Source organism: Antrostomus carolinensis, unplaced genomic scaffold, assembly GCF_000700745.2.
Source record: "Antrostomus carolinensis isolate BGI_N321 unplaced genomic scaffold, ASM70074v2 scaffold5363, whole genome shotgun sequence".
Classification (NCBI taxonomy): domain Eukaryota; kingdom Metazoa; phylum Chordata; class Aves; order Caprimulgiformes; family Caprimulgidae; genus Antrostomus; species Antrostomus carolinensis.
This window is the reverse complement of record NW_010304325.1, coordinates 41,781-58,330: the sequence shown is the minus strand read 5'-3', so window position 1 is coordinate 58,330 and position 16,550 is coordinate 41,781. Positions and strand designations below refer to the sequence as shown.

The following is a 16,550-nucleotide window of genomic DNA, read 5'->3' as shown; positions in this document are numbered from 1 at the left end:
TCCTGCTGCTCCCTGGGGTAGATGAAGCTTCATCCAGGGCTGGCACAAAGGTAGGAGCTATAAGGACGTTTTTCCCTGCACAGCAACAGCACCTACGCTGGGGAGCTGGTTTTGCTGGGAGAAAACCAGAATTGTACCTCGGGAAGGTTGAATATATGCAGCTAAAAAAGCTGTCAGGGTGAAGAGGCTTTGGTTTCTGCTTGGGGAACCCCACATGCAAACCCCTGGGGAGATATGGGCTCCTTCCCCTGCAGTGCAAAGCAGATAGACGAGATGTTAGTGATGTTAGCATTTCCACTTTGCAGGCTGCAGGAGCTTGCTCACCTGCTCTTACTTTACGGTGGCAAAACCCAGTTCTCAAACAGCTTTCCTGACCTTTCTGCTGACATTTTTAACACAGGACTTTGCAAGGCACAGGTTGGGAGAGTTCTGCTTCCCTTGGCCAATAAAAAGACCAACCAGTGTATGTATTAGCAAATTCCTGTTTTACAGAGAGCACCTTCTGACCATGTGATATAGATGCCACAAGAAAATAGTTTTTAATTGTTTATAGCTTCTTGAAGCATAGGTATTGCTGTTTATCTTCGAGATCTTGCTTATGTCTCTTAACAATAACATTCCATAAATATTCTCTCTGCAAATGGGAACCTGTTGGGTTTTCAGCTTTTATCTCTGTGTTTTCTAACGCAGCTAACCCAGGAAGACAAACTTGAGTTTGCAAACTCAAAGGCTGCATTCTGCAATACTTTGGTTTCTGAATTCAGTGGTGAGATGTGATTTTGTTGGGTTTTTGGCTTGGTTTTGCATGTGTTTTTGGTTTCTTTCCACTCATTTCCTTTCCAAACTAGAAACAGACAGCAAAGGGGGAAAACACAAACCGTGAAAGAAGAAATGAACTGGTAAGACTTGAAACCTTGCTGGCAGCCTCACTAGAAAGACTCATGTGAGTGCTGACTATCATTTTAACCTTAATCTCCATTTTCTGTTTCTCATCTCAGCAGTAGCTGCATCCAGCGACCAGAGCCAGATTCCTATAATTGTTGTGTCTGTAACAGTGGGAGTCATTCTGCTGGCTGTTGTTATTGGTTTCCTTCTCAGCGGAAGGTAAGAGAAGAAGCTGTGTATTTATACTTCTCCAACTTCTGTAATAACTTTTATCTGACCAGCTGATTAGCGTGATTTAGGTGAAAGCAGCATGTGAACGAAGCTGTCGAGCGGTAGCAGTGTAAAACAACACGAAGGTGGGCTGATTGATCTGTTTGGACAGGCAGGAATGGCAAAGGCTTGCTCACAGATGTAGTTCACTTCCCAGTGATTTTCATCTCTCTATAGAATGTCCCTGATTATTCAACTTGATTCTCACAGGAGTGTTTTCACATTCCTTTAAAAATAAGCAGAACTTGTTATTACAGGTAAAATATCCTGAAGCCCGTATGTTTGCACTCAGAACTCACAATGGGCTTTGCTCACAGACAAAACTTGACTTCAGGAACGCACTTTCAAAGAAAAAGACAAGTAACCCAGCCAAATGGCCAAACGCCCCAAGTTTTGATCAGGTCTGGATTTCATTTTTCATGTGTAGAACGCTAATTTATTCCCCATGTGCTAGTGAATTCTATGGAGAGCTCCCTCCCCAGAGGGAGACACTGGGTTTCAAACCATCAAACAATCCCATTGACTTCTCATGTGCTTAAACATAGGCAAGTGATGAAAGCCTGAGCTATACCATCTTTGACAGTTCCAATGGAAGCTGATGGAACTTGTTGGTGAACAAGAGATTGTGGTGTTGGGGGAAAATCTGGCTTGTATCAGGATCAGTTTGTACTGTGGCACTAAATTTATGTAGCAGCCAGCACACAAGGCACTTCTTTCATATACATGTGTATTAGTGCATTTTTCTAATGGCAGTAGTCAAATGATGCAACATCCTTCATGCAAAGCAATGTGAGGTGCATCTATTGATAAGGCTGAATTTGTTTTCAGTGCAAAGTAAACATCTATGCTTCTGAGGTATCCATCAGTCCACTTGCTCTCATCATACAGGTCTGTCTTAAGCTTGAGTCTAGCAAGGTGACTGTAAATTACAGGATATTGTAAGTGTTAAGAGTAGTTACAAGATACTCTCAGAGGAATTGGGCTGATACTGAATGTATTGGCTGAGGGTCTTACTTTGTATCAGCCTGCAAACGCAGCACGGTGAAATCCAGCCAGGCTGAGCAGCTCTGTCCCCAGGCATAAGGCATCCATGGAAGGACACAGTTAATTCCTGTCTTAAAAGGTAAGTGTGCTGCCAGACTCGTCTCCACTCAAGGTCAGAGACTGACAGTCTCTTCCAGCTTAGCTGTTCAAGCTCCTGTCATCTGCTTTGAGTGACTTGTTGGGCTTAAAAATGGGAAAATAAATGTTCCTGTCTGCATGAGAAGCGTGCATTGGCATGAGGGGGTGGGGCAGTGGGGGGTGAATGGCTACAGGCCATTCACACCAGAGGCTACAGGAAAGCTGTAGCTAAAATGACTTGGCTCTGAACACTGTAGGCAGGAGTTGCAGTCAAGTTTTGAGTCAAATCCCGTCTTGAACAGAGAGGGGGATGTGGACCTTGGCCTTCCCCAGCCTGGATATGTGCTTGTATTGATGCAAACAGGAGGATGCACACGTGGCTGTAGGGAAGCTACAGATGTAGCCTGGCACCTATACAAGGAGAAGTCTGGAGGGGTGAATCACAGGTAGAGGGATGTATATACCACTGTGGCCATAAAGAATCTCAACTGTGCGGCAGCCAGCAGCTCTCACTCTTCCCACAGTCGCTGGCAAGTGCTCAGGACCCCTTTGGTGAGGACATACCCTTGCAGATCTCCATTTGTTGCTACCCTCTCTGGTCTGAGCAAGCGTTTGCAAAACCCAAGCCGTTTGTCAGCAATTCTTGTTAGTTATGTTTTTCTGTCCTTTGCCCTAATGGGCTTTCCAGGATGCGCTTCCTCTTAGCTCTGTATCTCTTGGCATGTTTTATAAAAGCCCTTGTCTCCTTTCGCTAGAGTTTTATCGCTGCATCTGCTGTTGCCTTAATCCTCTTACCTTGTATTCACACCTCTCTCCATGGACCCCAGGGCAGCTGCAGGTTCCCAGGACCTTTTCCATGGTGCCACACTGGACTTATGGGAAGGGGCAGGCACAGGGAGCTGAGCTCTTGGTCCATTTTTATCTTTTCAACCCTTCCCCTAAACTGGGAAGAATCCAGTCCCTCAGCTGGAGTCCCTCTAGCACCGAGGTTTGATCCATCATTAGAGAGCTGGCTTCAAAACCACAGAGCTTCTCCACCGCTTTGAGTTCCTGTGAATTTTAAAGCCCATCTAGTGTGTTGAGTGACTCGTGAGAACAGAAAAATAAACCCCAGAAGCCTAGAAAACTGACAGCCAATTTGAAATTAAACAAAGCAAAACAAAAAAATTGCTCCTGTTTGGAAGAAGCAAAGATGCTGCTGAAATGTGTCACTCGCTGCTTTGCCTTGGATATGATTTCAAGACAATTTGTGGAGTGACTGTCCTGCTGTGACACTGCGGGAACGATAAATGCATTCCAAGTCATGGGATAATCCCTTTCTGAAGTTGTTAACCTGTTTCTGGAAGATGCTTTCCTGTATCTTTGGAGTGGTTTTGTTGTTCCAGTGCCTGGTTCCAGGGGGTTAACTTCCCTTTCCTAATTCTTTCCAATACTTGCTTTTTGAAAAATATAAATTTTGAATGCCAGGAATTGCTCCAGTTGGAATTAGCACTGCTTTCCACACTGAGCAAGCTGTGCTAAAGCCCAGACTGTGTCTTTTCTGCTAGTGTAGGACACCAGGTACTGCCCAGCAGCAACACTAAGGAGAAAAACCCTCTTGTTCTGCAGCACTGAGGACTCAGCCTGGCCAGTTCCTGCAAACAGGCTCCTCGATGCTGGCTCTGTACTGCTCCCAGGGCAGCCCTGGGCACCCCTGAATTAGGATATTCTTCCCTAGGACGCTGTATGGCATCTCTTTGCACCTATCCTCCCAAGTACTGGGCTGAAGTGAGCAGGGGCTTGAGAGCAGTCCTACAGTGAGAAGGGAATGTCCTTCTGCTCTCAGCAGCTCAGAAGGTAGTTTCCCAGCCATAGGGCTCAGGAGTTTGCTGGGCTTTGCAGGCTTTTTATTTTCCACTAGGTCCCCAGAGGCAGACATTTCCACACCTCTTCCCCTTTTTTTTCCTTTCAAGTATCTCTGCAGTTTTCTCGCTTCTTTTGAACGAATGTAAGTACCAGTTTAACATTTCCCATTGGCAGCTGGCCCTAAACCAAAGGTCAGCTGAACAGTAGTCACGGTGGCATTTCCACATGCCAGCATCCATCTGTGGAAACGCGCTTTGTGTCTGCAGCTGGAAGTTCCTGGGAATTTGAAACTAAATGCGCTTTGCCCTAAACAATAAAGCTGCATTTCAGAGCTGATTTACTTGCAGATGCTCCAGAAAATTCTTCCTGTAAATAATGTGTCCTCTGACCAAGGTCATAAATGCCAGGCAAAATAGCTGATCGCTTTTTTAAGTTATCCCATTCTTTCCATTAATAATAGAATGATCAGGATTACAAATCAAAGAGATTCACTAAATCAGGCTGTAGTTGTCTCAGCAAAAAAAGAGAAGTGGATTGAAAATCTATTATTAAACCAGCTACAAGCATTGAATTAAAGAACACGGAGTTGTTATTATCGTTGTTTTGTTAGATTATGTGTTCTCGAAAGTGCAATGTATTTTACAGATAGAGCAAGGCTATAAATTTTGCTTTCCTAGCAATGCTTGAATTGGATGCTACTTGCCATTGTTGTTCCTGATTGAAGTATATATTAATCTAAAATCATTACAGACTTTTTTTTTACTATCTGTGTCAGACAATGCCAGTCACAAAGATCTTTGAGCTCTGTCTTGAAAGGAGCAATAAAGTGTTGCAGTGTCGTTGTGGCATCAGCCCCTTTCTTTCTGCAAACGGAGATAGGAAGCCAGGTTTGCATCAGCCTGGGAAGGACACCCACTGCTTCAGAGCAGTTCCCCTTCTTTTGTCCTTCAAACCAAGCCCTGTTTGCAAACAAACTCACAGGGTCTTAGGGTGTGTGTTAAGAAACTGCTGGTCCATCCAGGCCCCCAGGCATTTGAGCTTTGTGGCACTAAAGAAAGGCATGGGCAGAGTAAAATGGGGATGTTATTAGGTCAATGCCGTACATGGTTGCAAAGCTGCTCAAAATAACTAAGTGTACTGTGCATCTGCATTTATAGCCAGTTACCCATTATGGATGACCTTTCCATCTCAAGTGATCTTCCAAAGAACTGGAGGGAGCTTTTTATAGAACTTAAGAAAAAAATAGATTTGAAGCAACAAAAAACTGCCCCTCGCCCTGTGTCATGCATATATAGAAAGTCTTTCTGGCAAGGAACTAGCCTTTGAAAGACAAAGCAAAGACAAATCTTGCCACCTGAGTATTGGCAATTAGAGGCTTCTGCACCAGAGTATCCATCCTTGACCTTAGCTGATTTAGACTTTTAAATATCAGCCCCTGCAGTGGCAGAGGGCTGCTTTCTGGACACAAATATGTGCATCTTGTTAAAAAGTGACTTTCAGGGAGCAGTAGGGGTGAAAAAATTGTGGTGTATATACTAGATCCTAATCCAACATTTACAACCTTCTGTGATGTGGAAGGTCAAAATGGATGGATTTTTCCACAACCTCACCACCATCCAGTTTTCCAAGATGTGTCAGCGCTTAAAATAGTTTGCTTTTTCTATATTTCCTTAGGAAACGGGAGATAGTTTATAGATAATGTTTTTCATAGAGAGAATTTTTCCAGCATGAGTCACAATTTTTGTTAGTTGTGACTTTTTAAAGGATTTTTATCTCTACATTCTTGCCTGCTCTTCCTTCTTCCTACAGGATATTGTCGCCCATGATTTATAGCCACTTTATGATGCTGCCTACTGCCAAATATTCCCCGTGATTCACCTGACAAGAGGAAGGATTTTGTTGGAGAAGCTGTTGCTCTGCCAAGTCAAAATTCCCATCCACCAAGAGCAGGCAGGGTCTGGTCCTTCTGTTCAGGTCAAGGTTTTTACCACCTCTGTTGTGTTAACGACCTCTGCTCTTTGGTGGTGTGTTTTCCCAGAGAGGAGTGTTAGTGGAACTGGTATACGGGATCCCTCTCTGAAAAAAAAGTGCTCCAGTGCACCCTTCTGCACAGGATGATGCCTTCCCAGGGCCAGTGTGGAAATCTGCTGCCTGTAGTCCCTATCTCTAGCATCCCGCCTAGACCAGCTTGGCAAATTTGGTGGCTCCAACACCTTTTTTCTTTTTTATTCTAAACACTTTTTTGGCTTAGTACTTCTGTGTAAACACACAGGGCTCCACAAGCCAGTCTGAGCTGCGGCAGTTTCAAGGAGGGCTTGGGAACCTAGACTAATCTGCTTTCAGATGACTTTGGTTCAGACAGGAGATGACAGTTGACCAAATCTGTAATTAAGCTCCAAACCCATGAGGCATTGCCCTTGAAAACATAGTTTCTGAGGAGTTCTGGCAGCAGCCAAGGGAATGGGGCAGGAGGACCGTCACGAGCAGATAAGCAGCTGGCACATGCTCTGTCTGAGCAGAGGAAATGTGGGGCAGTATGGCAGTCAGTGATGAAAGCCCCTCGCCTTCATTCAGATGATGTGATTGATGTTGGTGTGCAAGTCCTGTTTCCACTTTGAGAAGGGAACTGGGCTGCCCTTCAAGCTGAAAATGGAGCCTGACTTCAGTGGTAGCAGCTCCAGGCTCCTACTAAGCACTGGTGAAGGCCCCATGTGTACATAGTGTTTTGAAGTGGGGTTTTACAGTGTCTTCTCTTGGCTGCGGAGTGAGTAGAGGATGAAGAAGAAAATCACTGTCGTCCCTCTGCACTTCTGAATATGTGGCTGTTTCACCTTGCTTTGGATGCTAGAAATAGGAAGCGTGACCTCTCCTGGGGGCATGCCATGTTGCAGCACTTGGTCTCTTACCTATGAAAAAGGTTATCTGTACTTTCTTATGGCTTAGACATAGCAAAGAATAATGCCAGAGGTCTTTCCAAGTGCAATTCCTTTCCCTGGAGGGGTTGCTCTCCTTCCCCATAGTGATTGCATAGATATTGTCTGCTTAGGCTTCTGCATTCTCAGTTGTTCTCAACCAGTGCAGAGATGCACTGACTGTAACGTGTGAACTAGGTATAGCTCAGCTGGAAGAGGAGGTGACTCCTTAAACATTCATTTAGTTCTGGGCAAAGTAGGAATATATTTCTAGCAGCTCACGGTGTGTAATGCTGCTGCTCTGATGTTTGAAGCAAGCATGTTGACTCACAAGGTGCTAGGTGTAGCGCTGGCCTTCTGACCCGGACATGCAGGAAGCAATCATTGCCATCACTCAAGGCTGCATGAAAGATTAGAAAAATCTTCCCAGGCACCCTCAAGTATTTCAGACTCTAATTGCAAGCCTCTGAAGAACATCCCATTAGAGCAGCTTATTAAAAGCAACAAACGAGGCTTTCATTTATCATGACCCCAAGTCTTCAACTTATAACTCTTAAAAGCCACAGCTATATACAGCAGAGCCTCTCTGAGATCCATCTAGCCACTAGAAATGTAGTTTAATTCCAAATGCTCTCTGGGTTATCTGCAGACTTGTGGTAAATTAATTACATTGATTGCAGGCACAGTTGTTGGGGCCCATCATACATATACATTTCATTAACAAAGCTTGTAGCCCAGGGTTTGAAACAACGCCAAGGGTGTTGATAAGTCCTCCTAGCACAGGTTTATTAAAGTTTACTCTCTGGACAGTTGGGTTTGCAAACCACATAGGCATTGCAGGGGTCACCTTTGCTAGAACTGGAGGAGTGTCAGCTTTGTGTGCCTGAGATAACCGAAAGCAGTAGAATTGGTCTAGCCAAGAAGCGGGGCAGTGCCAGCAGGCCACGGAGGTCCAGGAAGTGCTGCTGCAGCTCCAGGCTCCTCTATGTTGTCTCTGCCCATCTACAGCCCTTTCCCTGACACAAGGGCTTCAAGCAGAAGTCACACCTGGTTTCAAGCCAGCTTGGCTTTTGGAGACGCTGCCACCTCAATGACTCGTTCTTTCCCAGCAAAGGGGATTTAACGCTGCAGGCATTTTCTTAATAACCTTCACCATTATGTGGACGTGTCATCTGTTAAGCTGCAGCAGGTTGGAGGGGCTCCTGAGTGCCTGCTGGAGGCAGGGACAGCCCCCACAAACTCTCCTTGTAGTCTGCTGGTTAATTCAGTGAGGCTGGAGGAGACTTTGCAGATAGCTTTGATGTATACAGTGCTAGGTTCAACACTGACTGCTCCCCGATACAGGTCAGCTTCCTGACTAAAGATCTTAAAACCCTGGAGAGGTCCAAGCATATTTCATTGAGTGGTGATTTCTTATCCTGACACAGCATTTGATCTTGTCAGGAAAGCATTTGCTTTCAGCTCCTCAGTTTCTAGACCTGGAAAGCCCTGTGTGGAATGAGGAGACGGGGAAACTCTGCTCCTCCTAGAAGCCATCAGCACCCAAATGCGGTGGCCATGAGGGCACAACGGGTTTGCTGGAGTTTAACATTCATTTTTTTTGCCTCGGGATTTTTGTACTCTGAAGTTTATCTGTGAAATCAAGTCATCCTTTTAACACGAGCAGTAATAAATCTTCCTGTGTCCTAACTGTTCAGGCTGTGTCCATTCACCTATCTATCTGAGTGCTCCTGAGACTGGAAAGTGTATTTTGTTGTCCACTGATCCAGTTTAGTTTGTTTCTAAGAGCTTTAGATTTCCTCTAATGTTACATCTCAGAGTATTTTGACCCTAAGTGCACAGCGTTATGTGATGGGTGTGCAGGAGTAAGGCTGCATTGAGGCATATTTCCGTTGCGCTTGAGCATTTTTTTCCTCCCCATAAAGGGAGTAAGTGAGATCTGAAGTGCTCTGTATTCAGTGCAGGGAACTGATTTTGTCTCAGAGCAGCCCAGTTGCTGTTGAGGTGCTCAAAGAGTTTTCTTTGTTTAAGAAAACAGTGAGCTCTTTTCATTTTAAGGAAGTGGTTGCTTTTCAGGTTAATTGAACTGTTGTTTCAGAAACCTTGACTTTGCATGCTGAGTAGTGGGAGAGTCTAGTGGCAGCAACTGTTAGAAAATGCCTGGGGGAGAAAGGGCCTCCTAGCTGAAATGTAAGCTAGGTTGTCACAGCCACAGTCATCTGGAGACATACCAGCTCCCTGTGCTCAAAATCCTGCAAGGTTAAATCCAGAAAATGTCAAAATTGACTCTAAATATATAATGCTTGCATTCCCTTTGTGTGCTTTTGGGTTTTGGACCTCCCATGTTAACTTGGATCAATGGAGATATTTAGTGAAGGCTGAGCTGCTCCCATATTAATATGACTGCACAAGCTGGGGCATTGTGAAAATACAAAATATTATCAATTATAGTAAAAAAAAAAAAATCTGCATCATTGTTTAGAAAATGTTAGCAAGTTGTTTTGCTGATGCAAAAGGAGCTTAGAGAGACATTCTTCACCAGTTCTAATTTAAGTAAGCACATAATCTGCTATATAATTCTGTAAATCATTGCATGCCTGAAGTTATTTTGCATCATAATTTAAGGCGGTGCAGTTGCAGAATGTTAATTTTGTCTAAATAGGCTATTTTAATGTGTTTAGGCATTGTAAGTTATACTTTATACAAATCTGATGGGCACATTTTTTTTTCCAAAAATGACACAGTATGATGATTTGAGGAGGAATGATGAGTGAGATCTTCAGCTGACTTTAACTGGAGTATGTCTGCACCGTTGGGCTCCTGCTTGTATATCGTACTGAAGTTCTTCCTGTTGTTTCTTCTGCACTGTTTCTTTTCAGGATGAAGTACCTTAAAGCTGCCTTCCAGTACCTGAAGGGGGCCTACAAGAAAGCTGGGGAGGGACTTTTCATAAGGGCAGTTAGTGACAGAACAAGGGGAAATGGGTTTAAGCTGAAAGAGGGTAGGTTTAGATTAGATATTAGGAAGAAGTTCTTCACTGTGAGGGTGGTCAGACACTGGAACAGGTTGCCCAGAGAAGTTGTGGATACCCCCTCCCTGGAAGTGTTCAAGGCCAGGTTGGATGAGGCTTTGAGCAACCTGGTCTAGTGGAAGGGGTCCCTGCTCATGGCAGGGGGTTTGGAACTGGGTGATCTTTAAGGTCCCTTTCCAACCCAAACCATTCTATGGTTCTATGATTCTGTGATTTAGTAACAGAAGAATTGTCCATGCAAGTTGTCTGACAAGGATAAAGGGCAATTACTGGAGTGCAGGCAGCCTCGAGTTCCAGACTGATGCCAGGCAAACCCATACTCTGATTAGACTAGAGTAATGGCTCAGCCGCCTTCAAGAGTGAACTGTGGACAAACACTGTGCCTTTCAACTCACCATATTTTGAGTTTATTTAGGCTGAATATTCTCACACGACTCATAAGGTCCTGCTTCTGCAGATACGTAATGCACGTGCAAAGCTTCACTGATACAAGGAGATCCAGAAAGGGCTGTGTGAGTTGAGTACATATATAAGGCTCTACAAAAGCAGAGCTCACGTTCATCTAGTGCTTTTGCCTTTTTAAAGGAAATTGTAACTCTACCACACACACACTTGTGGAAAAAGTCACTTTGCCTGCTCCGAGGCAGGTGCTTAAGTTTAAGCACATGGGTGATGCCTTTAATCCTAATGGTGCACTCAAATACAGGACGTACATGGTTAATTGCTTTGCAGGACCAGGACCAATGTGCTCTCTCCAAACTGTTTTTCCCCACCGGTAGCACATGCTTTGAAATTCTTGCAGCCCAAAGTGTTAAGGTCCAAATAATAATTGCAGTAAGAAAGAAGAAATGTATATTAAAATGTTGCAAATGTATTTGCACCTTGCCAGGGCAGTGGGATTATTCCTTATCCTGGGCCTTTTTGTTTGCTTTTCAGTTGCTGCGATCATGGCTGTGGGTGGGCTTCTTCTCTGCGTGCTGTTGCCTATCCGAGCCTAACATGGTCAGTGTTCCCACCCGTGCTGGCTCCTATGTCGTGTCCTCCCTCCATGTTTTCTGTGCACAGTCTGCCTCTCCCTCCCTTTCTTGTATTGGCCTGGAAATTGCTTTCTCATCTGATCTCTGCACCCAGCTTGTCTATCTCAACAACTGGAAATAGCGTGGCCCGAAGCAGAGTGTGTCTCCAGCAAAAGCAGGGGTCCCAGGGAAAAAAAAAAAACAACTTGATATGTTGTGCTGTGATCGATCCAGACACCACTCCAACAATGTCATGTGTCATAAGAAAACATCACGTATGCTGGACACTTCATCAGATTCTGCTTCTTGTCACCAAAAGGGGCTGGGGGAGATAACTTCCTCCCAGAAAGGAGGTGGGTGGGCAGGTGGGAGTGGAAAGGTGTTTAGTGGCATGTAATGTGCATGTCAGTGAAACGAACTGTATGTCATTGACATACATGTCAGTGTATGACATACAGGGCAATGACATGATGCTGTCTGTCAATGATACGCTCCAGCAGTGTTGGACATATCTCTGCAGGCGTTTAGAGCTGCGTGTCCATGCTGCATGCTGCCGTGTTCTGCCACCATCTGGGCTGCCTCACCAGTTTCTGCTCTCTTGTACTCTTCCCTCTTTTCTAGCTAATCAAAGGAAGGGTGGTTTTAGTTTCTGTTGGTTTGACTGGACGTGAGTTGAGTTGCTCCCTAAAGGGAATGTGTTTCAGGTCTCTGAATCGGCTGTAATCTGTGCAGGCAGAGATCTTCCTAAACCTCCTAGGAGACTCATGAAATCACCATGCCCATAAGATAGCTGCTTGAGGCCATAGGAACACCCACGTGCGTTGTTAAACTAGGAAGGTTTTGCAGCATAGCTGGGCAAGAGGTGTGAAACACTTCTACTGTGTTTTTGGTTGTGGGTGTGCTGAGGTTTTGCATGGTGGCACCTTGGTCATGCTGCAGTCCCTGGCTGTGGGACACAGTAGTCACCAAGGGAGACCATTTTTGGGTCATAGTGCTGTATTTTGGCTCTGACAGTGGCCTGAACCAGGGAGGAGTTTGCAAATGCAGATCCCAAAAGCAGATGGCTTTTTTGTTCCCTGTTGGAGCATTTTTAAATTGGCTGCGCTGACTTTTGAGTGCTTAAGAGCAGCGTTAGCAGGCAAGGCTGCTCAGCTCAAAGTGTTTGGCTGTGAAGTGTTCTTTTGGTGCGTGTGGTCTTTCTTGCAAGCCACTGGTTTGGCAATGATTGAGTTAAAAGAAAACCTCCTGGTACTTCTTTTGTCTATCATGCCTGTTCCACCGGTGCATGAGCAATCCCTTGCTGGGAGTCATGCTTCAAATGTCTTAAGCAAGGCCCCAATCAGAGAATGGCAGCAATGGAATATAGTTCCTGGAGGAGACCAGGAGTGGACTGTGTGGTTGCGAAGAAGAGAAATGCATAGGGAAAATTTGGCTGACCTGGAAAACACCCCCTGCGAGTTTCCTCCTAAGCTGTGGTGAGACTAATGTGGCAGCAAGCTGGAAGGGGGAAATGCCGTCAAGGCACAGACGCTGTCAGCTGTGCTATGGGAAGGCACGACAACCTCTTTAGCGATTTACGGAGATCACTTCAGAGGGAGCTTCCTGCGAGAGGGGGAAATGGTACCTTGTTTATTTTTAATTGTTCTAGCAGTGATTTAGAAAAGCAGGGAGTCATTCACTGCAAAGGCAGGGAAAGAATAAAGGCTAAAAATACCACCACTGGAATTGTGAAACTTCCTTTGTAAGGCATCCAGGTTAATCAGAGGTCAAAGGCAGGGTTGCACTGTGTAGAGAGGCTGGGAAACCAGCTAAGATGGTGAGCCTGCAGCCCTTAGGAAAGGAACCTGCCCTGATTCCTCTCAGGCCAGTCATCTAGTGTATCTTTGAACTGAGACGAAGATCTTAGCTTGTCATCTCAAGACCTTTTACTGCTCTTTTGATCCTGTTTTCCAATAGGACCTTGAATATAGATAGAGGAGTTGAATGAGTCAGATTCCCAAGCTGCATAGGTTGTTCCAAGTTACTCCAGGGTGAAAGTTTGGTCCAATGCAGTGGAAGTGACTTGTTATACGCATCAAAAAAGAAGGAAAGTGAATAAAAGAAAAATGGGAAACAACTTCCAGTGTAAAAGCTGTTCATCTTATACCAGTCCCTTGAGTATTCCCTGGTTTTGTGATACTGAATATATTCTAGCATTGTAAGCAGCAAAGGTGAATGCTGAACATGGACCAACGTCACCAGAGGTAGACTTTTGCCTCTGACTCTCAGTATCAGTGTTGTTTATCCAGGATAAAACTATTTGCTGAACAAGTTATTGTCTCCACACATGTACTGAGGCAACAGGATCTTTGCCAGATGGCGGAATCCATGTTTGTTTGTTCCTCTGAGTGGAACACGGTCCTGCCTTGCAACACGTATGCAGCCTTATTGCTTTAACATCTTGGAATAAATGGCCTGAAATTAACACTAACCCCATACAAACAACCTCCTGTAAAATGACAGCTTGAGATGGGTTTGATGCTTTCCTTGCATTTATTGTAAAAGGTGTGCTTCTGAGTGAAGGTCTCACCCCTGAAAAGCAAGTGGCATTTTGTCTCTGTTTCAGAGAAGCACACAGAATTAATTTATCTCATATTTAAAAGATTAAATACATGTATAAATCTTTGCAGGACTGGGACAGGAGATTGCATGCTGCTTCAGGGCAGAAGTAATTTGGTAGTGCTGACTGCACCTAGCAAGTTGAGGTCCCTTTCCTCACTGGGGATGTCTAAATGCTGTCCCCATGTGCATGTGTATTTCCAGTAACATCTTGGTTGTGTGCTGAAATGCTTTGGTCTATGCCTATAAAAAAAGTATATATAAAGACTCTAACACATCACTGCCTAGGGCTTGGATGTCCGAGGTCCAGCTCCACAGTCCCCTGACTGTGTCCTGCCTGGGCTGTGACCAGAGCAGTGGCCCCAGCTAGGGAGATGGAAACTCCTTCTCTTGGTTTTTCTGTGATTTTGAGGCATGCTTTGAATGGCCGAGAGGCCACAGACCACCAGCAAGGGTCCGCCAAAGCACAGGGTCAGATGCAAAGTGTCTCCATTGGTCCGGGGAGAGAAAGCATCTTCCTACCTCATTTCTGGAAGGATATTTCTCTGTGAATTGGCTGCTGCCATGTGAGGCAGTGGGCATTGGTTTCCCAACTGGATTCTTCATCTTTCTACCTGTCCATTTTATATTTTATAAACCTATATAGGGATCATTTTACAACTTCACTTTTATAATCTGCCCCATAAATATTTTACGAGCTGCCTGCCAATCTGCAAGTAGTTTTTAAATAAGACATGATGCCTTAAGAATATTTAAATTCTCACTTTTCTTTTTTTCCTCTGATACTTTTATTGAAAAACACAGAACTGTGCAGGGAAGACATCTGCTTTCTAGATACAGAAACTGGGACAAATCCACAACAGGAGTAAATGAGCTGAGACTCAGGTGTGCTGCTGAATTACATTAACAATTTGGCTGAGGGTCTCCAGCTCAGTGGGAGATGAAGCGAGCGTCAAGATCTTTATGCTTTTGCTGTACGTGATATAGAAAAGATATAGGAAATCTATGGCTTGTACAATGACAATAAACTAGAGAATGAGTCTTCCATCAGGAGGCTTTTGACTCACAGCTTTTCCAATAAATATTAAGAGCAAATGCACATGCAGAAGTGGATTATTTCACAAACAAGCGGGAGCTTTTTCTTCCCCTAAAATATATTGCAAAGCCACAATATTTAGATACTTTTATCTGCCAGTAATATTCATGTAGTGAATCAGGACTGTTAACCTGAAATAGCAGATTTTTATGGGATTTAGTTGGGGAAGAAAAGAGAAAAAACTGCTTCTGTATTACTTAAAGTATCTGAAGGTCAAGCAAGGAAGAAGTACAGTTTAGCCCCAGTCGGCGTGTACATGGCTTGTTTCTCTGGGTAGTTTAAGAAAGTGAGCGTGCAAAGGGCACAAGCGATTGCAACAGGCAGGTTTTGCTGCAAGCTTTGTTAGCAGTGCCCAACTGTTGCTTGACAGTCATAGTCCACTAGCTGCCATTTCACTTTGGTGTGTCTTGTCAAGCCTTGTTTTAACGATGCTTTGGGGGTCCCAGAGCCCAATTTCGTATGCTAATGTGACATGCTGCTGTATGTATTACCCATCTTAAGAGAGAGGGACCACCAGAGCCAACTGGTTTGCATTGGCCCTTTGAGTGCGTCCCTGGGCAGTACAACATGGACTGTTGTGCATCAAGGTGTGCTTGGATCATTGGGCGTGAGCAATGGCACATTCCCCATTTCTCTCTCCTCCCTCTTTATGACTGAAGAATCAGGAGATGCAAGTAGTGAAAAGGATAATATTAGAAAAGCTTATTTATAGGTGAAGTACTCCAAACCTGAGGAAGAGATGAGAGCATTTGCTCTAAAAGGCTAACAGAGGAAATCTTGTATATGTGCATTTGGTAGAAGGATGAATCGAAACATTTGTGTATTTTAAAGATGAAAATTGAGTTATATGCCTCAATCTAGAAAATTACTTCTGCAGAAATCTGATGTAACTTCTGGCAACCTGCAGCAGAAAAATTGGGGTTGCCAGAAGTGGGGATTGATGCTGATACTCTTATCTCTAGTTTATATTCTTAAAGAGGGAGGCAGTATGATGAAGAGGAGAAGAATCCATTTTCACACGGGGATTGTGAACACCAAAATGTGCTTTGAAATGACCCTTGCTCCCAGGGTCTCTGCTTACACCTAGTGCTTAGTTTTTGAGTTAATTAGTCAGGACCTCATCTCAGGAAATGACACTGCTGCCAGTAAAGTAACGGGGACCGAAATGTGGTACCTGAGCCGTGTCTCCGGGCATCTCATTGCCGCTCTCGTGAGTTTTGCATTTGGAGCGTGATGGTCTCAGCTTGGTCGCTGCTGCTGAAATCACGCCCTGCATGGATAGCCTGGCTGTTTATCAAATGTGACCTGATAATCTCCCTGCCTGTGCCCCTGGACTGCCTGCCAGCATCCTGCCTTGTCTTCTGTACCTTGTTGTCATCCATTCCCCTCCGCTTGCACAACCTTTGCAGTCTGTTTTTTACTCCTCTCCCCTTAGCACAGGTCTGCCCTTCTCCCCAAGGTAAGCTTTGCGTGCCTGCTCCCCTTCTCCAGAGTAACCGCAGGAGCTCATGTTGGTTTTCCCCTCCTTGACCCTCTGGTGTCCAGCTCTGCTGGGACCAGCTCAGCAGTGGTGCGTGCGTCCTGTTGTGGTGGGGCTTTTGTTTGTAATCTTAATCGTTTCACAAATCTGGTGCCAAAATCCTATAGCCAAAAGGCTGCTTGGCCCCTTGCATCCAGGCAGACAGCAGTTCCCTGTAATAGGACTTCATGCTGAGGGCATGTTTCATGCAGATGCCTATTACTGCCTCCTCCTAATTCAGTTTGTTTCTGCTAAT

The 16,550-nt window shown here is 44.7% G+C and overlaps 1 protein-coding gene across 1 annotated transcript in view; it reads left to right on the top strand.

The window, feature by feature from the left end:
* Window positions 1–16,550, top strand: part of LOC104522177 (ephrin type-A receptor 5) — a 48,638-nt gene that overhangs the window by 3,171 nt on the left and 28,917 nt on the right. Inside the window, exons 2-3 of the mRNA XM_010164398.1 lie at window positions 1,002–1,104; window positions 11,002–11,067. The gene's annotated coding sequence lies outside the window, so the exon portion shown is untranslated. The remainder of the gene's footprint in view (window positions 1–1,001; window positions 1,105–11,001; window positions 11,068–16,550) is intronic.